At 41.1% G+C, this 25,611-nt stretch overlaps 1 pseudogene; it reads left to right on the top strand.

The window, feature by feature from the left end:
- Window positions 1–25,611, top strand: part of LOC115619292 — a 65,298-nt pseudogene that overhangs the window by 26,869 nt on the left and 12,818 nt on the right.

The raw sequence follows: 25,611 nt of genomic DNA, 5'->3' as shown, positions 1-25,611 counted from the left end.
AGATTAATAAAAACCTGCCTCTATATTAGCTTTTAAATAGCTAGCATGAGACACTGCTGCTTTCTATACTCACCACAACTTTAATTTACACATATAACATGTTTTAGGCACATGATAGTTTTAGCATTGTGTTCAGGCTCTTTCTTGAGGAAGATCTCAGGTTCATGAGTGTGTTCATCTTCTGTGTAAGGACAATTAACTGGGCAATGCCAAAACACAATAGGATTTGATATTTTACAGAAGAAAAGGAAAGTATTTCATGTACTCAGCTGGTTTACAGGTGTGTAAGCTTTGTAGTTCATTTTCTTGCTCCAACATGACATTGTACCAATTCTTCCAATATGTCTAAAATAGATAAATATTGGAATAGAAATTACCTTTTCAAATGCTAAATATTTATTCTGTTTTTTTCATATTTTATATTAATACAAATCAGAATCATTTTCTCTTCCCAGACTTGAAGAAGCTGTGAAAATAATGGGGTTTAGTTTGACTGTTTGAAGTAAGGGGAAAACATCTAAATAAATATTTATTTAAATTTTGAGTTATTTTAAACATCCTTTCTATTAAACAGTATGTTCTCAAATTAATCTTGGAATTGTAACAATATAGGGCATGTACATGGATATTCAGTGATTTTCATGTAGTTCAGACACACCTGCAGCTTTTTTGAGTGCCAACCTTAAGGTTTTATTGTATAAATTACTAAGTCACTTTTTCATAAGCAGTATTTGATAGGTTTAAGCTTTAAGAGGAAACTCCATAAAATGGTAATCTACTGGCACCAAATACTTTGGAAGGTGGATAACAAGTGAATGTAAACCAAATAATCTCTTTAGGTATAGAATTGTTTTCCTGTCATATAGTTTGATACAATGAGCAATGATGTATATGTATTGATTGAAGCTCTGTCATCACGTGGTAGAATGTTTATTTACCTAAATTCTGTAATGTGGATTATAGAAGAAATTAATTTAGGTATTACACATTAATCTTCTCCCAGATGTGTTGTAGAAAGCTGATTTGCAAAGGATTTCAACCTTTCAAAACAAAAACAATTAGATAATTCATTTTTTATCTTTAAGTTAATGATGCATTTCTTTTTAATGACATTTTGAAGGCTAAACATTTGGGACAATGTGGAAATGATCAAGATCCATAAACAGCTGGTTGAGAAAAGCAATGCTCTTTCAGCAACAGAAGGAAAATTTCTCCAGCTTCAAGAGGTAATTGCAATTTGGTCAGTGACATTCCTTTACTCTTGTCACATAAGCATGCATAAATGGAAAATAAATATACACAGTTCTTGATTCTGAGTTAATACTGCGTGCATGAAAATGAACCACATAATTCATTGCACCCAAGCTACTCCAAATGTTTAGGGATTTTTAGTCATAAATTTTTATTTTATTTTATTTTTTCTTTCAGAAGGGTCTAGCAGGTCTTAAATATGTTTTTCTGCAAAGCCATCCCAGGCAGATTGTGGAGAATGAACTGAGGTGTCTGGCTATAGAAAGAGATTCCTGGTCATTTAAAGAGAGGGCTTTGACTTAAATGTACTGATTTACCAAAGAAGGGGTACCAGACCCCCCTCACTTTATCAGTCTTTAAGGTTGGGGAGGTTTGGCTGTTTAGAGTTCTGATGTTAGGACTTAAATTGTGTTCATAAGTTCATGGAAATTATTTGAGGGCTATTATAAGTAATATATTTTCCTTATAAAAAGAGCAGTTTTATGAAAATATGACCAAAACATGCAATTGCATGGCAGACTCCAGGTAGGCTTTAGTTATACAGCATTTTTCTGCTTCTTTCCATATGTATTTGGAGAACTTCATGTGCATACAGACAGAGGTAGTATGATAATGACTTGGAAATGGGAGAGGCCTGTGAGTAGGAATCCTGTGTGCAACACAGCTTTGTAAAGTATTCTAGCCTTATGAGGTGAAAGCACTAGATATCCTTATAAACTCTTACTGCTGCCTGCTTTTTGTTATTTTAGCATGCTAAATAACATTTGTGTCATTAGGGTTTTGTTCCGTTCCTTTTTCCCCCGTGTTTTTCTGTTTCCATGTTTTGCTTTGCTTTGCTTTGCTTCCCTTCCCCCTTTGGTGTAATACCTATATCTTCTTTGCCAGAGCAGCTCTTCTGTTAGTAGTTCAAATCTAATTTTTCACAGAGTGAGCTATGTAGAATGTAAATTCCAGGGGAGACAGGTTTCATGTGGCTTTTTGTGTTCTTAAATAGAAAGCAATAAGTAAACTGTTCCATTTTAAATCATGTGCGACTTTTTGGTAATTTAGAGCAAACATCAAGTAGTTATGCCTCTTTCTTGGCAGCAGCTGAATAGAAACACATGCCTAGGATTCAAACTGGTATTTGAAGATGCTGTTTCTAATATTCATGATGAAAGCTGCATTTTTAACAGGATTAGTATGTTTTCTGTCTCTTTTTTTTCTTTTTTTACAAGATAATGGATACAATGGTTGTCCCATTTCCAATCATTTGAATGTTTGAAATGCATCTACTAAATGCGAATAACTGATATCCAAAATTTCTAGTTTAGATGGCATGTACTTACCAACAGAAGAGTTTTTAGTATTATGTTGATGATTTTTTTTTTTATGCCTATTGGGTTCATTGTCATATACTTTCAGCTTGTACTGATTGAAACCCATATAATTCCTCCATGTTCATCTTTGAATTTGAGTCAGCCCAAAATGTGAAACCACAGAATAAGAGCCTGTAATCCTGCTCTATCTAATGATATTGAAGTCGATCTTGCTACCAAACATTTACAGGACAGTTTTATTGATAAAGAATTTTTATGTAGCCAGTTGAATGAAGGAATTGTGCAATCTGCTTAGAAGAACGAAGGACCCTGAAACTGTTTGGATTATATATTTGATCCCATTGGTATATTTGTTTGCTTTAATTACAAACTGAACATTCAGGATTTCATGATTTGTAATAGGAAATATGCAAACCTGTGCAACTACAATTTAAAATACTATAGAGTTAATTCTTGTGAACAACCAGTTACAGCAATTTCACAACTGTAATTGAGAGCAGTTTATGTTCATTTGTGCAATATTTCTAGGAGGTATAGATCCATTTTCTTTAATATTTCTAATTGACAATGATATCAAGGCATGTTTCCCAAAGAAATTAAATTCCAGACTAGAAATATTAAAGTAAAATCATTATCCCAATTGTTGCCATGACCTGAGTCTTGGGATACTCCAGGAAGAGCAGGATAGAAAACTGTTTGGGCATAATGGAAAAAAAGTGCTGACGGAACACTCAGATATAGAAGAATATCCAGGTAAAGAATTAATTTAAAAACAAACAAAAAAATTAAAAACAATAATGAGGGTGAAGTCATGGTCCCCTTAATGAGGAATGTTAATCCAAAATGGTCAGAAGAGTAGCAGAGATACTGCAGGATTAGAACGAAGTTGAAGCAAGGGGATTTTTCAGGAGGATATTTTTAGTGCTTTTAATGAGGTGGTTCAGTAGAATAAATATGATTATTGAATTTGTTTTCAACTGTTTTGGAAATTAAGGAAGGAGATATGAAGGTGAAATGGTCTATGAAAGGCAGCTTTTCTAAGTGGTTTGGGGTTGGGTTTTTCTTTCTTCAAATATCATGGGTTGAAGTGAAACAAGTTATTGAAATGAAAAAAGAACTTCAGGACAAAATTGAAGCCGAGAGACGGGGAAGAAAAGATGAGTTCACTTGGACAGTCGGAAGGACCATAGAGACTGTGAGGATTCTGATTTTTGAGGAGAAAGGAAAGAAATTTGGAGAGAAATTAAAAGAGTGTAAAAGAATTATTTTTAAGGTATCTTTTTTTGAAGTTATTGAAATACAGTTCGCAGCTATAGGACAGAACAAGAGGAGCACTGGAGAAAGACTTAAAAATTTATGAGTAATACACTTCATTATCTCTCTGAAATAAGGCTGACTGCTAATATTATTTATTCTCCATGATATTTTTCTTCCTGATAAATGAGATATGAAAGGCTGAAGATCAAGATGGTGATCGGGTTTTCTGTGAGGTTTTGTTTGTTTTTGGGATATTCAGACTGCATATGAACCTAAACAACTTATAAGGTTTCACATTCAGTTTCTCCATTTAACTACTTAGTAGGAATATTGTATGGAAAAAATGAAGCTAACTAACTTATTTCTGTCTACAATCATTAAACATTATCTATACTCATACATGTATATGATATAAATTTTCATATGATCATTTTATTAGAGGAGATCGGCTTTTGGGCTGTTTTGTTTCAAGTCATACTTTGAATGTGATTTACATTTAAATTCTTAATGAATGAACCTTTATTAAAGCATTGTGGAATGAAGGCAGTATAATATTAACTAATATTCTGGAAATAGAGGTTCTATCAGCATCTTCCATTTAATATTAAAGTTGGTTAAATGTGCCTTAATATAATCCACAGAAGTAAATTAAAATGTAAAAAAAAAATAAAATAAAATAATCGTAAGTCCCTTGTTAAATTACTGCCAGTAGGGAAATAGAACTGAACGCATTAGGATTATGAAACAATTAGATATCTACAATTAAGGGTTAACAGAGCTCTGGCAAGCTCTGTGATTAACACAACTGTGGTCAACATTCATTTTTGCTTGCTACTGTAGTGCATTTGGTCAGCATGTCTAACCACTGTAACCACAGCAAAATCTTTTAATTGCTTAACAGATTCATTTCTTGGTCGTTTTCATCATGACCGAACTAAAGGTTTAATGTTCCTAAGAGCAACAAGAATGCCACCTTCTCCTGGCCATGCATAATGAAAGCTGTTTTCAGTTATTTAGTCCAAGAGTATCTCCTGTTGACCACATTGAAAATATACATTAAATGCTGCCATGAGAGACCCCGGTTGAATATGCAGTGTTATAACATTTTACTAAGTGCAATTTTTTTTTTTTTTTCTGGATTTTCCTTTCTTCCTTTTCATAGATCCAAAAGAACTTGAAGACCAGTGATGATGCTTTAATAGCAAAAGGTGGTGAACTAAATCTACAGCTTAAAGAGGAGCAGTTAAAGTGCCTTCATCTTGAAAAAGAGTTACAATCGGTAACTATTTCAAACTGAAAGACAGAGGAGGTGAGATTGTCTTCAAGAGAGCTAGAATCTGCTTTAGGTAGTACACGTAGATAAGGGAAAAGTTAACAATGGGATACATTCTAGTTGTGGAAATATGAATAGACCTTGAGATAAAAACAACTTGTGCTTGCTGCTTGCATTTCTTAGAATCATGAACTATACCTGATCCCCTTACCACATAATCACTGCAGCAGTGTTTGGACAATATTTGAGGTTAAAGTATAAGATTTCATGATGTCAATTCTGGACTGAACAAGTGGTTTGTTAACTGGAAAAAAAAAATCGTACTACTTGATTTATTGATCACAGATTGCTAGTGTTTTAGTATTATTTCAATTGGTTTAATTACAGTACAGTGTAGTATTACATCTTACTCAGAGGTTCAAATCAGTCAGTTCTGTGTCTGTGTAGTGGCTCTCGGAGACTAGTGTCATCAGTAAGTCGCCCACAGACAGGGCTAAAAATGAAATGGTTTATTCCTCATTCTCTTCAACATACGAGGAGTAAGAATCTACAAACTTACTTGGGTTTTCTTACATTTTGTAGCAACTTAAATTTCATTTTTCAACCTGGTTTACCTGTTTTGGATGTATTTTACATGAACCAAGTTTACCACGGTTACCTCATAGATATTTTCTCCAAACCTTTAAACTGTTGTAATGCACATAGGGTGTATCTTCTGGGTTAAAGCATCTTGTATCTTTAGAACCATATCCCACTTTAGTGAGTATTTTGAAAGCAAGGACTTGTTTCTATCAAGTCAATTAAGAAAATATTTACTATACAGAAGCCATTAGCTAGCTAATATTAATACTCACTTACTAAAATGGAAATAGAAATCTTTAATCCTATGTGTCCTGGGTTCAGCTGTAGCAGTCATTTTTTCTCCTTCTTAGTAGCTGGTGCAGTGATGTTTTTGACTTTAGTCTGAGAACAATGCTGATAACACAATGATGTTTTTAGTCATTGCTAAGTAATGCTTACCCCAATCAAGGACTTTTCAGTCTCATGCTCTGCCAGGGAGGAGGGGCACGGGAAGCCAGGAGGAAGCAGAGACAGGACACCTGACCCAAACGAGCCAAAGGGCTATTCCATACTGCAGCACATCATGCCCAGTATATAAACTGAGGGGAGTTATCCGGAAGGCCCAGATCGCTGCTCAGGTTGGGCTAGGTATCGGTCAGCGGGTGGTGAGCAATTGTTTTGTGCATCACTTGTGTTTATTGTTTTCTTTTCCTTTTCCCCTTTTAGTTTTATATTCTCTCTCCTTGTTATTTCCCTTATTATTATTATTGCTGGTAGTAATAGTAGTTTTGTATTGTACCTTAGTTACTGGACTGTTCTTACATCAACTCGTGGGCATCAACTCGTGGGATTTACATTCTTTCAATTCTCCTCCCCATCCCTCCGGGAGTGAGGGGGAAGAGAGGGAGTGAGCGAGCGGCTGAATGGTTCTGAGTTACCGGCTGGGCTTAAACCATGACAATGTGGTGAAAAAAAAAAAAGTTATTTTGAAGCTTCTAAGAGACTGTTGTATAAAAAGAACAAATGAAATCCTGACAATGCTTACAAAGTATTAACTATTTATCTTTACACCTTCATTATAATTTTTTTTTGCCCTGTGCATTGCTTGAAATTTCCTTATTTTAGTTACAGGAAAGAATAAATGATCTAGAAAAAGAGAAGGAACTCTTGAGGGAAGACTGATCAGCTGTATAACAGGTAAGCTATGGTTTCTGTATATGAAAAACTTGATTCCTGTCTTCTTTAATAGGCCTTCATATACTGTGTGCTTGAATGTGCATCTGCATATTGTGTGTTTGTGCACACATGTGTATATATTTATGCTACAGTTCATCATATCAGTAAGTGTATCTGAAAACTTTTATGGTCTTCTGTCTATATTTCATCTGTTCTGTTGAAACACAGCAGCTTCCACATTTGCTCTAATGCTCTCAAAATAGTAGATTACTACTTTAAAAAAATCTAATTAAAAAATAAGTGGAAGTCTATTTTGAACATCAACACAAAAAGTTCTTATTTTAATTTCTAGTAATATTTTTTAGGGTTATTGTTGAAAGAAGAATACATCTAGGTAGAGATATATTCCTTTGGGTTTATTTTATTTATTATTTTATTTTAGATAAAGGGGTATTTGAACTTTTTGTATAAGTTCTTCTAGCACTTCTCAGTGGATCTATGTCAAGTCTGATATTTGACAGCTTCTCCAGTGTTTATTTTTGACGGATGGTTTGTTTGTTTTAGTAATAGCTACCATTTCACTTCTACTGCTTCTGCTTGAAATTTTTGTCTGGGCTCATGTGAGTTTTTACAAAGGTTTCTATACATAGTAAATTGTATAAATTGTGTCAGCAGTGCTTACAATGAAAAGGAAAATACATTGCTGGCTATGATTCAGAAATTCTCTGGTATAGAGAAGAAGTAATTATAGTCAATTGCCACAAGCATATTAAAGGAAAAAATGACCTTCAAATGAACTTTTCCTTTATTGTGAAACCATGTGGTCTTTTGCATTAAAGAGGGTAAGAGAATAAGATAAATGTCCTAGAGCTAATAATTGCTTTGGAAAGTAGGTAAAATGCTTGAAGTCTTTTCTCATATCAAAATTATTTCCCCTCTTAAAGCTTGCTTGGTTTGTCAGTATGATGTCTGTCAAAAAAAAATTAATGACTAAAGACAATGCGAGTGATAGCTCATGTTGTTTATAGTATTCTTACAATATTTATTAAACTTTTGATACTTTCTATGGTGAAATTAAAAATTATAGTAGTAAAAAACTGAGTATAAATATCTTAAAACATTTTTTTACATGTGAGATGTAACAGTTGCATAATCACAATATTTAGAGTTTTGTATAGGGGCAGTTGATCACTTGTTTCTCACTTAAAAGTTCATCGTTGTAGATTCATCCAAAGTCTGATCATGTTCTAAGCATTTGATTATGATTTTTTTTTTCTCTATCATTATGCAGAGAATATCTCTTACTAACAAATTAACTTACAATCTTGGGTTGAAATTTTCTGTTTAAATAAAATCATACTGGGATAACATAAAAAGATGTTTAAATACATTTAAATATGGTTCTGTCATAACACAGTGATCTACAATATGGCTTTTCTTTCACCTAAAAATATCTATCTTTTCATATACTCCCATTTAAACTTTGATTCATGTTTCATCATTCTATTTTACTGTATAGGTAACAAGAAATATGAAAGAGAAATGGCTCATTTAATTATAACTGTTGTTTCATGACCAGCATGTTCTGTTGCCCATTTGAACAATGCGACTTTACTACAGCTTACCTGTTGCTAGCAGTGGACAGGCCAGTGTCCACAGGTGCCAGATAACTAATAAATATTTCCTTTTTAAGTTTACAAAGAACAAGTGTGAACTTGTCAGTTGACTCTTATTATTTAGTCAGTATCCAAGAAAACAATTCGTTTGGATAAAAAGTTTGGAGGAATTGTTTTCATATGACCTTGTAATGCAAATCTAGCAATGCTTAAACTCTCTCCAAAGGAAATGGTGCCAGATGTGGTTGACCATTTATAGTTACCCAGATGGCTCCAACTCCACTGAAATACAGTAAATATGAAAGAAATTCCACATGAATTCAAGTAAAAGTAATCTTAAAATTCAAAGGAAAAAAGTGACAGAAGTGGACTCAATTCAAACTGACAGAAACATTAGCATTACAAGCTTGGATAAAATCTGTCTTCTAAAATGTTCCTCATTTAAACATGTAAATTCTGAATTACTATCATAGTAACTGTTAATAGTTTTTCTGCCAGCATAGTCTTTTGAAAAACTGAAATAATGTGTAGCTACATCTCAGTGTGTAGTAATTGTACCTAAAGATAACAAATGCACATATAACTAGGTATCATGGTCATCAAAACTTGAAAACATGTTCAGAAGTGTGACAACTGTCCTGGGTTCAGCTGCAGCCATCATTTTTTCTCCTTCTTAGTAGCTGTTGCAGTGCTGTGTTTTGGCTTTAGTCTGACAACACCACTGATAACACACCAATGTTTTTAGTTGCTGCTAAGTAATGTTTACTCTGACCAAGGACTTTCTCAGTCTCATGGTCTGCCAGGGAGGAGGGGAAGCCGGGAGGAAGCAGAGACAGGGCATCTGACCCAAACTAGCCAAAGGGGTATTCCATACCACAGCATGTCATGCCCAGTATATAAACCAGGGGGAGTTACCCAGAAGGCCCAGATCACTGCTCGGGTTGGGCTGGGTATCGGTCAGCGGGTGGTGAGCAATTGTATCCTCTCCCCTTGTTATTTCCCTTATCATCATTATTATTGGTGGTAGCAGTAGTGGTTTTGTATTATACCTTAGTTACTGGACTGTTCTTATCTCAACCCGTGGGAGTTACATTTTTTCGATTCTCCTCCCCATCCCTCCGGGAGCGGGGGAAGGAAGAAGGGGGGAGTGAGCGAGCGGCTGTGTGGTTCTGAGTTACCAGCTGGGCTTAAACCACGACACGACTAAGGGTATTTGGCATCTTGCTAAGATTTATTCTTTCCTTACAGGTGCCAATCAAACTTTAAAGAGTAGTAAGTCTAAGCAACTGCACAGCACCTCTTCTGTACCTGTGCAGTGTTATGGAAATGATTGTGGGTTCAGTGCATTATATTTGCTGTGCATTATCTCCAAAATTATAGCAGAGTGAAGTATGTATTATCGTAGGACTTAGAAGCGTTGCATAAGATCATGTGTGCTGCAAAAGACACTATCACACTGTAAGATGGTATATGCCTAGAGAACTGTATAAATAGGTGAGATTAGATACAGTATGAGAAAAAGACAAAATACAGAGAAATAGAACTGGTTTTATGAAGATCACAAATCAAGAATATAAACTCTTGCCATATACTTTAGAGTCTACAATTCATGCCATAATATTTTTTTCTTTAATCTTAAGGTCATTCTTAAAATATATTAGATAGAAATGCACTTATGTACTCAGTGCACTTTATGTAGTCATAGCCATCAAAACAGACAGTTCTCTTTCAGTCAGCATCTACAGTCTGTGAAGCTATGTGGGCTGTCCCTTCTGCTATATTTCGTTCTTCTCCTCTATGTTTGGTTGAGCCTTTTGTTGCATAGATCTCTAAGAGAGATAGATTGATAAATAGAAAGATATCAGAAGATTTTATTATTATTATTTATATGTTTAAAAAATAAAATTTTTTAATTGGTGAGCTTCAGTGAAGTGAAGAGTTGACAAACTCACTCTGTTGTTTAAAAAAACCCTACAATTTCTGATTTTTCACAGAATACAAAAGTGAACAAGCTGGTTTATGATTGGTTAAGATGAAGGACGTTTTTCCAGTCAATAGGAATGTAAGTATTGAATAGTAATAATATGAAGTACTGTCTAAATTATATGAAAGCACATTGCATTACTTAGTCTTTTTACCTACTGGAATTACGCTGTAAGTTATATAATGTACTTAATTTTGTTTCAGAGTTACACATTTTGTTGTGGTTTCAGCAGTTCTGATTCTGTGTCCATGCAATCCTTATTGCACATAGATTGGTGATTTCCAAATAATGTGTTATAGGCAGGAGTTATTCTAATTTCTTGCCCACCTCTGTTTTTTATTTCTCAAAGTAGGAGAAAGATTACTTTATATGTGCTTCTTAATCAGTATCAGAATTGTTGTTTTACAGTATGAGAAAACTGTGCCACTTTGAACAGGCAACTGACTTTAGGCTCTGCATGTTTCACAGATTTAAAAGAAATCAGGTGGGTGATCCCAGCTCTCTACATTAAGAGGTTTTGTATGTGGAAAGAATGGTTTTGTCAGTTGTCAGTTGCTGAGGTTTGGAGTTGTGGATTACTCTGGGGTATGCATCTGAATTCCTTTTCTAGTCCCACAAATGTTGCATGCTGCCAACTTTTCTGACTTTGGAGCTCTAAACTGAGGCCAGTTCCTTTGCTCATTCCACAAGCTCTTTCATGTTTTTTAACTGCAGCCTGAAAAAGGTGTCTTGGTTTCAACAGCGGCAGACCAGCATGTGTTTATTTAATTCCTGAGACATGATGACAGTGGTCTCTGTGCCACTAAAAGCTTTTTTCTTTATTATTTTCTGTTAAAGCCAATTTCTAAAAGTTTTTCATATGCCACATGTTTTATCACACTGTCTTCAGTACGACCCATGAACAGCAATGGAAATTAAAGGAACAGCGACTGAAACTGCAAATTGCTAAACTAGAGACTGATTTAGCAGACAAAAATTAAATCCTTGACAAGATCAAAGTAGAAAGAGGTATATTTCTGTAATAATTATTATTTTCTCATGATGTGAGATTCTCTTGTGTTGGAGTTCAGGTATATTGCCCAGAAAAGTGTAGTTTCTCTTGTTGGTGATTTCAGAGCTGCCTTTTAAGTTGATCAATATGCTTAAGTTATGACTAGCTGTTAAGTACAAAAATTGATCCAATACAGGTTTTGTGCTGAATGAGGATCATATAACTCCAGCTGCATACAATCTTCATCTGTTGGGTTAATATTTACTCTTTATTCTGTATTTCTCCTCTACATTGAAAATTCTTATGGAAAAGAGGACCATCTGACAGTCCCTATCAAATTATAAACCACTATTTTATTTACTGTACAAAGTTGCACAAAGCCTATATAGGCCCTTGAAGATGGTTAATTGTCTTTCAACTTTGTGAATTCAGAATTTTTTTAATACTTTCAGTATGCACTAATCTTTATTTACAGCTATGTACATTTAGAAGATTTGTCTTTGACAAAACTTAGGCAGTATAAGTTTCTTCAGTCACATACTTCAGCAGGAGAACTGAAGTACTGTTTGTCTTAACCTACTGCCTGGAACTAGTGTAGAAATAGTGTTCTTGTCTACCCTTGGTAGCTTGGCATGTGAATCTCTTTTTCTCTCTCTCTTTTTTTTTTTTTTCTCCCCAAAACCTTTTCCAGGACTAAGAAAGATGTTAAAATAAATGAAGTCTTGAAAGTTCTTAATGCTACAGGAAGGAGACTAACATCATCTTGCCCTTTTCCTTGTCCTCCTTCAGTATTTCTCTTTTGGAGTGATCATATAGTTTGGATCTGAATGTTTTAGTAGTATTTTTCTGTCCATAACTTCATCATGTGTTTTGTAATACTTCTTAAAAGAAATACATTTAGATAGAAAACAGAACAACTTATTTCACATTTTGACTACATTTGCTCATTTTTTTAGAACATGGTATTTGCAGATGCTTTATCACCATTCCCCTGCCCCAGTTCCCTTAGTCATTTATTCTTGTGTTTCTTGTCTTTTCAATATCTCCCAGATTCTCATGAATTACAATATCTGTTTGGTTCATATTCATTGTATCTTCCTGACAGTGTTGTTTCATGCAAGTCTCAAAAGGCTGAGATAAGCTAATGCAAAATCTAAGTTGAAACAATTACTATAGCAAGGATTGGTGTCACTTCTCATAAATTCATACAGTGTATGTCTTTATTTGGTAATATTTATGTCTAAATACTTTTTATTTTTCATTAATATATATACTCATGCCTTGCTGCATTTGTTGTTCATAGTTATAGTACTGTTTTACACAGAGTACAATATTTACTAGCTGCAGTGTTTTTTCACAGTTGTTTTAATGGACAAATATTTATTCTGTGTCAGTGAAAGCTGATATGTGAAATATACAAGTAAAAAGTATATTTCACTCCTTAAATATTGTTCTTCTGTCCATAAAACTACAAAACAATCAGCATAAATACAGTTCCAGTTTTATTCCATGGAGTAACAAAGAACACAGTCCTCTTGCCCTAAATTGGACCTTGACAATTAGCAGGTATGGCAAGGAAGAGGGGGAGATGGTACGTGATGGTGGGTAGATTATGGGAGAGTAAGCAAAATTAGTCTTGGTTGTCTTGGAAGCATGTACTTATTTATAGGGAAAGATAGCGACGGTTTTCTTCTCCCCTGCTACCTGGTTGGTACTGCTCGGTCTAGAAGAACTCTTTCTGTGAATTTATGTAGGAGGTGAACAAATGTGGAGGCTTTTGCTGATTAAGATTCTAATTATTTTCATGTTTTCTGAATATGTACAAATATTTCATGTGGAAGACACCCATGCAAGTTTATTCAAATTCTGGTTTTGAATGGGATTGCAGATATTGGCACAATATGTATTTGGATTCTAGCTGAGAAGTGTATTTATTGTACAGTCCCTTAGGTGTCTTCGAAGGCTCTTATCAACACAGAAAGCTATCTGCAGCTCTGTAGTCTGCTTCCACTCTGTAGCCTCTCACACAACCTGCTGTGCAGTGTTTTCCAAAGCTTCCAGGGCAGTAGTTTTCCCTCTTTCTTGTGAAACTAAGAATGTTTTGCTTTTTATTTAATCCATACACCTATACCAGATCAAAGGGAAGTAGTTTTCTATCCCTGTCTTTGTTTGTTAATACTCAAAATTTCCCTATACAAAATAAATTAGTTTCTACTTTGAAAATGAAAAATCCATGCATAAATTAACATGAAAAAGCATGTTTGTAATTTTTATAATTATGTTGAATCAAGTAAAATATTTTGTTCTTTTTTTTGACATTAAGAGCAAAAGGAAAAGCTGATGCAAGAGAACAAAGACCTGCAGTTAGGCTACCTGGAATGTAGGCTTAAATTTTAAACTAAAAATAGTGTGTGTGCCTTTAACAAAGGAGAATAGGCCAAACTGTTCTAACTTACTAACACGTAGAGAGAAAGGAATGTTCGGCTGACAGGGGAAGGAACATCACGGGACTGATCGATAACAACTAAGGAGACAGTAAATAAGACCAAGGATGCCAGCCTTCAAGATATGAGAGTGGCGCACAACGTGGAGCAAGACTGGAACAGAACAGAAGCAAGGACATACCAACTGCTAACTCAGCACTAGGATCTTGCAAGCGTGCGCAAGCACTGAGGTCATTCAGTAAACACAGTGAGGAAGACTATCAGCGACCAGCAGAGACCCCCTACTCAGCAAGAAAGTGCATGCTTAATTAGGGTGCAAATATTAAAATTGTGTCCTGGAAACACTGTAAATATGCATGAATATGCTAAATATAGAGCTGCTGTCAGCAAGTAACGGGTGCGATCACCTTTGCGCAGCTATTTGCGTGTGCACCCAGTGCTGCAATAAAGAATGCCTGCTTTCTAAAACTCCAAATTGAGTCTTAGAGAGTTTCTCCAACCGACTTTTATGGTACCAATTTGGCACCTGAACAGGGACCCTCTGCTGTGTTTCCCACAGATCCGGGGAGTCTCTGGGACCTTCACGCCGGTGTCAGGGAATTTCCCTGAAAGGAACCTGGCAATGGATGTGAAATATGTGTAATCTGGCAAGGGATGTGAAAGATAACAGGAAAGGAATCTATAGGTACGTAGCAAATAAAAGACAGACTAGGGACAACGACAGACTAGGGACTAGGGACAGACTAGGGAGATCATGGGCCCTCTCCAGAATCTATCGGGAGAACTGGCTACTGTGCATTTGGAGAAGGCTGAGGTTCTTAATGACTTCTTTGCCTCAGTCTTCACTAGCAAATGCTCTGACCACACCACCCAAGTCTTGGAAAGCAGATGCAGGGACTGTGAGAAAGAAGACCTTAGGCCCACTGTAGGAGAGGATCAGGTTCGAGACCATCTTAAGAACCTGAACGTGCACAAGTCCATGGGACCTGATGAAATCCATCCACGGGTCCTGAAGGAGCTGGCGAATGAAGTTGCTAAACCACTGTCCATCATATTTGAAAACTCCTGGCAGTCAGGTGAAGTTCCTGATGACTGGAAGAAGGGTAATATAACCCCCATTTTCAAGAAGGGGAAGGTGGAAGACCCAGGGAACTACAGACTAGTCAGTCTCACCTCTGTGCCTGGCAAAATCTTGGAGCAGATTCTCCTGGAAAGCATGCTAAGGCACATGAAAAACAACGAGGTGGTTGGTGACAGCCAACATGGCTTCACTAAGGGGAAATCCTGCCTGACCAATTTGGTGGCCTTCTATGATGGAGCCACGGAACTGATGGACAGCGGCAGAGCAGTTGACGTCATCTACCTAGACTTGTGCAAAGCATTTGACACTGTCCCGGATGACATCCTTGTCTCTAAATTGGAGAGACATCAATTTGATGTATGGACCACTCGGTGGATAAAGAACTGGCTCGATGGCCGCACGCAAAGAGTTGTGGTAAATGGCTCGATGTCCAGTTGGAAACCTGTAACGAGTGGTGTCCCTCAGGGATCGGTGTTGGGACCTGTCCTGTTCAACATCTTTGTCAGTGACATGGACAGTGGGATTGAGTGCGCCCTCAGCAAGTTTGCCGACGACACCAAGCTGTGTGGTTCGGTTGATATGCTGGAGGGAAGGGATGCCATCCAGAGGGACCTTGACATGCTTGTGAGGTGGGCCGATGCCAACCTTATGAAGTTTAACCAAGCCAAGTGTAAGGTCCTACACCTGGGTCCGGGCAATCCCAGGCACTGCTACAGGTTGGGCAGAGAAGAGATTCAGAGCAGCCCTGCAGAGAAGGACTTGGGGGTGTTGGTTGATGAGAAGCTTAACATGAGCCGGCAGTGTGCGCTTGCAGCCCAGAAAGCTAACCGTATCCTGGGCTGCATCAAAAGAAGCGTGACCAGTAGGTCAAAGGAGGTGATCCTGCCCCTCTACTCTGCTCTTGTGAGACCTCACTTGGAGTATTGTGTGCAGTTCTGGTGTCCTCAACATAAAAAGGACATGGAGCTGTTGGAACAAGTCCAGAGGAGGGCCATGAGGATGATAAGGGGGCTGGAGCACCTCCTGTATGAAGACAGGCTGAGAGAGTTGGGGCTGTTCAGCCTGGAGAAGAGAAGGCTGCGTGGAGACCTCATAGCAGCCTTCAAATACCTGAAGGGGGCCTACGAGGATGCTGGGGAGGGACTCTTCCTTAAGGACTGTAGTGGTAGGACAAGGGGTAATGGCTTCAAACTTAAACAGGGGAAGTTTAGATTAGATATAAGAAAGAAGTTCTTTACAGCGAGGGTGGCGAGGCACTGGAATGGGTTGCCCAAGGAAGTTGTGAAAGCTCCATCCCTGGCAGTGTTCAAGGCCAGGTTGGATCGTGTCTTGGGCCACATAGTTTAGTGCGAGGTGTCCCTGCCCATGGCAAGGGGGTTGGAACTAGATGATCTTAAGGTCCTTTCCAACCCTAACTATTCTATGATTCTGTGATTCTATGAACCACAGATCCCTGGACTGACTCAGGACCTCGGTAAGATCCCTGATTTTATTTCTTTAAAAAGGCTTTATTTCTGGTCCCTTACCATCTTAGTTGCAGGGGACACCCTGCATAGTGGGTAAAGATAGTCTGCTTCTGCTTCTGGTTGTCTGGACTCTGGTATCTGGGTAGAGGCCAGGATTATGGGTACCACTGCTTCCAAAGGGGGAATCCTGAAAAGGTCCCCACTGGGTTGCATTTTGCAACACGCTGTGAAACAAATGGGTGAATCCCCGGGTGGCTCAATCACTCAGGAGACTTTGGAACACAGTGGTGGATGCCTGGGTGGTTCAGTTACTCGGGAGACTCTGGTAAAATCCTGTAATCAATGGTGGCCGTTGTACAAATTGGATTTTGGGGAAAAGTGGCCTGTGGACAGCACGATTAATTATAATACTTTTTTACAAATGATGTTATTTTTGAGACGAGAAGGAAAGTGGGATGAAGTAACTTATGCGGAAATGTTTTTCGCTTTGAGAAATCACCTGGAATGGCAAAAGGATTGTAGTTTTAATCTTCCACCCCAGGACCTGCTAGTATTGTCCTTGGAGAAAGATAGTAAAATTCGCTTAAACACTGTTGCTCTTTGTGCAGCATAGGACAGTTATGCACTAAACATCTGAGGAATGCGGAGGAGGATTTGGATTTGATGGTAGCCCCCCGGAGAAGGGGTACTGTGAATAATGGGGCTAAAGGTGCCGACAATGAGAATCAAGCACAAGCACAAGCACAAGCACAGGCACAGGCACTGGAAAGGGAGATGTTAGAGGGGGGCTGAAGGATTTTGCCCTACAGCAGGGCAAACTAGGGGAAAACAAGGGGAAACTGTAATTGCACCTTTAAGACAAGCTGTGGGCAATGATGGTCCGGTCATGATAAAGGTTCCCTTTACCATTATAGATTTGAATATTTGGAAACAAGTGGCTGGTAATTATGCATCATGTTTTTGAGAGTGTTGACAGGGATATGATTATTCGTATGGCTCGGACCGCAGTAGAGCAACAAATAGCAGCAGGCACATTGGCAGGTACAGTGAATCTTCATATACCTACCCCTGATCCTAACTGGGACCCTAATCGGGACCAGGGTAAGGCAAGCTTGAAACAATATCAGAGGTGGATTTTATTTGGTATTAAGAATGCAGTCCCCAAGGCAGTGAACTGGTCTAAGCTATATGAAATAAAGCAAGATATAAATGAATACCTTCTGGATTCATGGAAAGATTAAAAGAGGTGATGCTACTATACTACTACTGTCCTGGGTTCAGCTATAGCAGTCATTTTTCTCCTGCTTAGTAGCTGGTGCAGTGCTGTGTTTTTTAACTTTCAGCCTGGGAACAACGCTGATAACACCGATGTTTTTAGTTGTTGCTAAGTAATGTTTATTCCAACCAAGGACTTTCTCAGTCTCATGCTTTGCCAGGGAGGAGGGGAAGCCGGGAGGAAGCAGAGACAGGACACCTGACCCAAACTAGCCAAAGGGGTATTCCATACCACAGCACGTCATGCCCAGTATATAAACCGGGGGGAGTTACCCGGAAGGCCCAGATCACTGCTCGGGTCGGGCTGGGTATCGGTCGGCGGGTGGTGAGCAATTGTATCCTCTCCCCTTGTTATTTCACTAATCGTTATTATCATTGGTGGTAGCAGTAGTGGTTTTGTGTTATACCTTAGTTGCGGGACTGCTCTTATCTCAACCCGTGGGAGTTACATTCTTCCCATTCTCCTCCCCATCCCTCCGGGAGCGGGGGGGAGGAAGAAGGGGGGGGAGGGGGGGAGTGAGCGAGCGGCTGTGTGGTTCTGAGTTACCGGCTGGGCTCAAACCACGACAGTTCTTTTTGGCGCCCAACGTGGGGCTCGAAAGGTTGAGATAACGACAGATCTGACCAGAGTGTGTTTAATCATATTTGTGATAAGCATTCATTGTTACTACTCGTCACAATGGTGATTATTTGGCTCTCAGACTTGTTGCGCTTGATCTCAGAATTTCAGCATGTTGTACCTTACTTACAGCCACTATTTGCTGTTTTAGCATTTATCGGCTGGGGGGCCTGGGCTAAGGTTCTTGTTTCACTGTACTTCATGGTAATGACTTGTAATACAATAGACTCATTGATCATGAAACTGGTCTGGTTTGTGCTTCCAGCGTGGCCATCACCACTATACATTGGGAGGTATATAATGAAATATTTTAGCAATTGCATATCTTTTTTTTTCTCCTCGGGGGGTAAACTTACGAAGGAAGCATTCTCTTTCACCCCCCGTTCCCCCACCAGCCTATTTGCAACAGCAGTTGAGAGTTCTGAAGGTTTTAGATGGCCTTTGAGTACCCTTGAAACCTGCCTGCTGATTGTGCTGGGGATCAGCATGTTGGCAAACATACGGAGTGTGTTTTACCCACGGCCATCCCGTCGTAGGAACATCCTATTTCGTTTAATCTCAAAAATTCAGCAGTATCAGGTTCGAATCTGGTCTAGGGTTAGACGACGATATAGGAGGACCACCAGGAGATTTTCCCTGAGGCTGGACAGTTATGAGTGGCAGGGTGTGTGGGATAGTATGGGCAAGTACCTAGGCCAGTGGGCCCCTCCAGTGCTTTGGAACTTCACCCCTGAACAAGTGCAACATCCGGAAAAACTAGTAAAACACTTAAACGAGGTGTGCTGTCGTCCTGGTTATACCAGAGAGGGACAAATCTTGGCAACATGCTGGGGCTTGGCCTACGCCTACAGAGCCCTGCTCAACACTATCCAGCACCTTCAAAGGGAAAAAAATGTCTCTGGATCTGATGGCAAAGCAACAGACAACGCAGCTATGCCAACTACAAGCACAGCAGCTACTCAGACCCTGACCACAACAGTCAACACAGCTACTCCAAGTACAGCAGCTACATCAACCCCAGTGACAAGCACAACAGCTACTCAAACCCTGACCACAACAGACAACGCAACTACTCCAACTTCAAATACAGCAGTTACACCAACCCCAGTGACAAGCACAACAACTACTCAAACCCCAACAGCAACAATGTGGCTACTCCAAGCACCGCAGCCACACCAACCCCAGTGACAAGCACAGTAGCTACTCAAACCCCGACAGCAACAGACAATATAGCTACTCCAAGCACCGCAGCTACACCAACCCCAGTGACATGCACAGTAGCTATTCAAACCCCGACAGCAACAGACAATATGGCTACTCCAAGCACCGCAGCTACACCAACCCCCGTGACAAGCACAGTAGCTATTCAAACCCCGACAGCAACAGACAATATGGCTACTCCAAGCACCGCAGCTACACCAACCCCAGTGACAAGCACAGTAGCTACTCAAACCCCGACAGCAACAGATAATGCAGCTGTTGCTGTTACTCAACTCCCAAGCACAACAGCTGCACCAACCCCACAATAGACATTGCAACCACTCCAATCCTAGTGGCAGACACTGCAGCTAAACCAAATGTCCAGTTTGTGACAATGTCTGTTGCCCCTGTAAGCAAAAGCAGACGAAAGGCACAAAGAGCAACCCGCGAAGCGAAGAAAGATGAAGACCCAGTGCCATTACTATATGCAACAGCACCTGAACAAGAGTTACTACTACGTGGGTCAGAGGAAGAGGAAGAAGAAGAAGAGGTCACTTCTCGACCCCGGACCTCAACCGAACTACGGAATATGCGAAAAGATTTCACCCGTCTTCCAGGGGAGCACATTGTCACCTGGTTGCTCCGGTGCTGGGACAATGGGGCCGACGGTCACGAACTAGAAGGTAGGGAAGCCAAGCAGCTGGGATCACTTGCTAAGGAAGGAGGAATTGACAAAGCGATTGCGAGAGAGAAGCGAGCCCTCAGTCTTTGGAGGCAGCTCCTGGCAGCTGTGAAGGAAAGGTTTCCCTACAAAGACGATATTACGAATCGCTCAGCCGACTGGACCACGATAGAGAAAGGCATCCAGTCCCTGAGGGAATCAGCCATTCTAGAGATGATCTATCGTAGGCCGGATTCCAGGAACACATCCGTAGACCCAGATGAAGTCGAATGTACACGACCCATGTGGTGGAAACTTACACGGAGTGCGCCATCATCATATGCCCACACATTGGCATCAATGACCTGGAATGACGGAGTATCACCAACAGTGGATTTCCTGATTCGTCAACTCCGAGAGTTCGAAGACAATCTCACCCCTTCCATCATTTCAGCTGTGGAAAAACTGTCCCAGGAGTTCAAACAATTGAGAGACGATTTATCCGATCTATCCAGCTCTCCACGCGTACCAACCCATGTCTCAGCTATTAACAGAAGGCGCCCTACTGCTCGAGAAAGAAAATATAGGAGGTACACGCCACGGGCCACCCTATGGTTTTACCTGCGGGATCATGGAGAAGACATGAGAAAGTGGGATGGAAAACCTACTTCAATCCTGGAGCAACGGGTGCGTGAACTGAAGAGGAGAACAATGGTCAAGGATGATCCTCCCAGGAAAGCTGCTGCTCCAGTCTCTGGCGAGCAGTTTCCCAGATGGAGCGAAAGAGCTGATTTTACTCCAGCTCCTGTGATAAGGAATACTAATCCCTTTCTACAAGACAGAAGTGGAGAATTTTGTGATCACTATTAGAGGGGCCCTGCCTCCAGCCAGGTGGAGGAGAGGGATAATCGGGTTTACTGGACTGTGTGGATCAGATGGCCTGGCCCATCAGTCCCACAGAAGTATAAGGCTCTAGTAGATACCGGTGCACAGTGTACTCTGATGCCATCAAGGTATCAAGGGGTGAAACCCATTTATATTTCTGGAGTGACAGGAGGATCCCAAGCGTTAACTATGCTGGAAGCTGAAATCAGCCTGACTGGGAGGAAGTGGCAAAAGCACCCCATTGTAACTGGTCCAGGGGCTCCATGCATCCTTGGCATAGACTATCTCAGGAGAGGGTATTTCAAAGACCCAAAAGGGTATAGATGGGCTTTTGGTATCGCTGCCTTGGAGACAGAGGAAATGAAGCAGCTGTCCACCTTACCCGGTCTCTCAGAGGATCCTTCTGTTGTGGGGTTGCTGAAGGTCGAAGAACAACAAGTGCCAATTGCGACCACAACAGTGCACCGGCGGCAATATCGCACCAACCGAGACTCCTTGATTCCCATCCATAAGCTGATCCGCAGACTGGAGAGCCAAGGAGTGATCAGCAGGACCCGCTCACCCTTTAATAGCCCCATATGGCCAGTGCAAAAGTCTAATGGAGAGTGGAGATTAACAGTAGACTATCGTGGCCTGAACGAAGTCACACCACCATTGAGTGCTGCCGTACCGGACATGTTAGAACTTCAGTATGAACTGGAGTCAAAGGCAGCCAAGTGGTATGCCACAATTGACATTGCCAATGCATTTTTCTCAATCCCTTTGGCAGCAGAATGCAGGCCACAGTTTGCTTTCACTTGGAGGGGCATCCAGTACACTTGGAACCGACTGCCCCAGGGGTGGAAACACAGCCCCACCATCTGCCATGGATTGATCCAGACTGCACTGGAACAGGGGCAAGCTCCAGAACACCTGCAATACATTGATGACATCATCGTGTGGGGTGATACAGCAGAAGAAGTTTTTGAGAAAGGGAGGAAGATAATCCAAATCCTGCTGAAGGCTGGTTTTGCCATAAAACGGAATAAGGTCAAGGGACCTGCACAGGAGATTCAATTTTCGGGAATAAAATGGCAAGATGGACGCCGCCAGATCCCCACAGACGTGATCAACAAGATAACAGCAATGTCTCCACCAACTAACAAGAAAGAAACACAAGCTTTCTTAGGTGTTGTGGGGTTCTGGAGAATGCACATCCCAAATTACAGTTCGATGGTAAGCCCTCTCTACCATGTGACCCGGAAGAAGAATGATTTCAAATGGGGCCCTGAGCAACAACAAGCCTTTGAACAAATTAAATGAGAAATAGTTCATGCAGTAGCCCTTGGACCAGTCCGGGCCGGGCCAGATGTGAAAAATGTGCTCTATACCGCAGCTGGGGAGAATGGTCCTACCTGGAGCCTCTGGCAGAAAGCTCCAGGGGAGACTCGAGGTCGACCCCTTGGCTTTTGGAGTTGGGGATATAAAGGATCCGAGGCCAGCTACACTCCCACTGAAAAAGAGATACTGGCAGCCTATGAAGGGGTTCGAGCTGCCTCAGAAGTGATTGGAACTGAAGCACAGCTCCTCCTGGCACCCCGGTTGCCTGTGCTGGGCTGGATGTTCAAAGGCAGGGTCTCCTCTACACATCATGCAACTGATGCTACATGGAGTAAGTGGGCCGCACTAATTACACAACGAGCTCGAATAGGAAATCCCAGTCGTCCAGGAATTCTAGAAGTCATCATGGACTGGCCAGAGGGCAAAGATTTTGGGATGTCACCAGAAGAGGAGGTGACACGTGCTGAAGAGGCCCCACCATATAATGAACTGTCAGAGTGTGAAAAGCAATATGCCTTGTTTACTGATGGGTCCTGCCGTATTGTGGGAAAGCATCGGAGATGGAAGGCAGCTGTGTGGAGTCCCCTGGGACAAGTTGCAGAAACTGCTGAGGGAGAGGGTGAATCGAGTCAATTTGCAGAGGTGAAAGCCATCCAGCTGGCCTTGGACATTGCTGAACGAGAAAAATGGCCAGTACTTTATCTCTATACTGACTCATGGATGGTGGCAAATGCCCTGTGGGGGTGGTTGCAGCAATGGAAGCAGAGCAACTGGCAACGCAGAAGTAAACCCATCTGGGCTGCTGCATTGTGGCAAGATATCGCTGCTCGGGTGCAGAACCTGGTGGTGAAGGTACGCCACGTAGATGCTCATGTACCCAAGAGTCGGGCCACTGAGGAACACCAGAATAACCAGCAAGTGGATAAAGCTGCTAAGATTAAAGTGGCTCAGATGGACTTGGATTGGCAACATTAGGGTGAATTATTTTTAGCCCGGTGGGCCCATGACACCTCAGGCCATCAAGGCAGAGATGCAACATATAGATGGGCTCGTGATCGAGGGGTGGACTTAACGATGGACACTATTGCCCAGGTTATTCACGAATGTGAAACATGTGCTGCAATTAAGCAAGCCAAGCAGTTAAAGCCTCTCTGGTATGGAGGACGATGGCTGAAGTACAAGTATGGGGAGGCCTGGCAGATTGACTATATCACACTCCCACCAACCCGCCAGGGGAAGCGCTATGTGCTTACCATGGTGGAAGCAACCACCGGCTGGCTGGAAACATACGCTGTGTCCCATGCCACTGCCCGGAACACTGTCCTGGGCCTTGAGAAACAAGTCTTGTGGCGACACGGCACCCCAGAGAGAATTGAGTCAGACAATGGGACTCATTTCCGGAACAACCTTATAGACACTTGGGCCAAAGAGCATGGCATTGAGGGGGTATACCACATCCCCTACCATGCACCAGCCTCTGGGAAAATCGAACGGTACAATGGGCTGTTAAAAACTACACTGAGAGCAATGGGTGGTGGGACTTTCAAACACTGGGATACACATTTACCAAAAGCCACCTGGTTGGTCAACACGAGGGGATCTGCCAACAGGGCTGGCCCAGCCCAATCAGAACTTTTACGTACCGTAGAGGGGGATAAAGTTCCTGTGGTGCACATAAAGAATTTGTTGGGGAAGACAGTCTGGGTTATTCCTGCTTCAGGTAAAGGCAAACCCACTCGTGGGGTTGCTTTTGCTCAGGGACCTGGATATAGTTGGCGGGTAATGCGGGAAGATGGGGAAGTCCAATGTGTACCTCAAGGGGATTTGATTTTGGGGGAAAACAGCCAATGAACTCAATTGTACGCTGTTGCCTGCTCTATAACACTTTTATAGCCCACCAGCTAGATATCTTCAGGTCGCCAGCCATTGACCCTGACTTCCCTCCGATCATCACCTCAACAAAGAATGAATTTTGAGGAAACCAGATGAGCTCAGCAGTGACCAGATGAGTTTGGCGGTATCATCAGCAGGCAACAACCCAACACTACGTACCGTCCCTCCTGCCCTGAAAGACTATTACAAGAGATGGAGCCTGACATCATGGACTGGATGAGTTCAGCAATTTTACAGGGATTGGTCCATGGACTAGGGAATGATATCTTTCTTTGTGTGTGGGTGTGGGTGTATATATATGTGTATATATGGGACAGGGGTGATGGTGTGTTGAGAGATGTGGGATCTGAGCATGACGTGAATGGTATGGAATAAGGGGTGGATACTGTCCTGGGTTCAGCTATAGCAGTCATTTTTCTCCTGCTTAGTAGCTGGTGCAGTGCTGTGTTTTTTAACTTTCAGCCTGGGAACAATGCTGATAACACCGATGTTTTTAGTTGTTGCTAAGTAATGTTTATTCCAACCAAGGACTTTCTCAGTCTCATGCTTTGCCAGGGAGGAGGGGAAGCTGGGAGGAAGCAGAGACAGGACACCTGACCCAAACTAGCCAAAGGGGTATTCCATACCACAGCACGTCATGCCCAGTATATAAACCGGGGGGAGTTACCTGGAAGGCCCAGATCACTGCTCGGGTCGGGCTGGGTATCGGTCGGCGGGTGGTGAGCAATTGTATCCTCTCCCCTTGTTATTTCACTAATCGTTATTATCATTGGTGGTAGCAGTAGTGGTTTTGTGTTATACCTTAGTTGCGGGACTGCTCTTATCTCAACCCGTGGGAGTTACATTCTTCCCATTCTCCTCCCCATCCCTCCGGGAGCGGGGGGGAGGAAGAAGCGGGGGGAGGGGGGGAGTGAGCGAGCGGCTGTGTGGTTCTGAGTTACCGGCTGGGCTCAAACCACGACAACTACTGATCCTGAATCAGAGGAAGGAAGAAGAGAATTAGACCATTTAATAAAAGGTCAATCCACAGACGATATAAGGAAAAAGGCACAAAAGCTTAAGGGGGAGGACCAATATGATTTGGGAAAATAATGAATGTGGCCTGGGAGACCTATTGCAATTGGACCACCATTGCCCTGGTGCAAGTTCTCTGAAATGGTTCAAATGGTGGTGGGAAGGGGTTTTAGTCCCATGATATTGTGTATTGTGGGTTATAGTGTGTCGGGTTTCAACTAGGAATCTGTTATTGTATATGTGGGGGCATAAGATAAGCTCCAGAGTAAAACTGGAATGTTTAGGAAAAAATTGTTGGCTGTAGCTATCACCCAGGAAACCAGGA

This window comes from Strigops habroptila, chromosome W, assembly GCF_004027225.2.
Source record: "Strigops habroptila isolate Jane chromosome W, bStrHab1.2.pri, whole genome shotgun sequence".
NCBI lineage: Eukaryota > Metazoa > Chordata > Aves > Psittaciformes > Psittacidae > Strigops > Strigops habroptila.
Note: the sequence above shows the minus strand (reverse complement) of the source record. Positions and strands in the feature narration are given on the sequence as shown.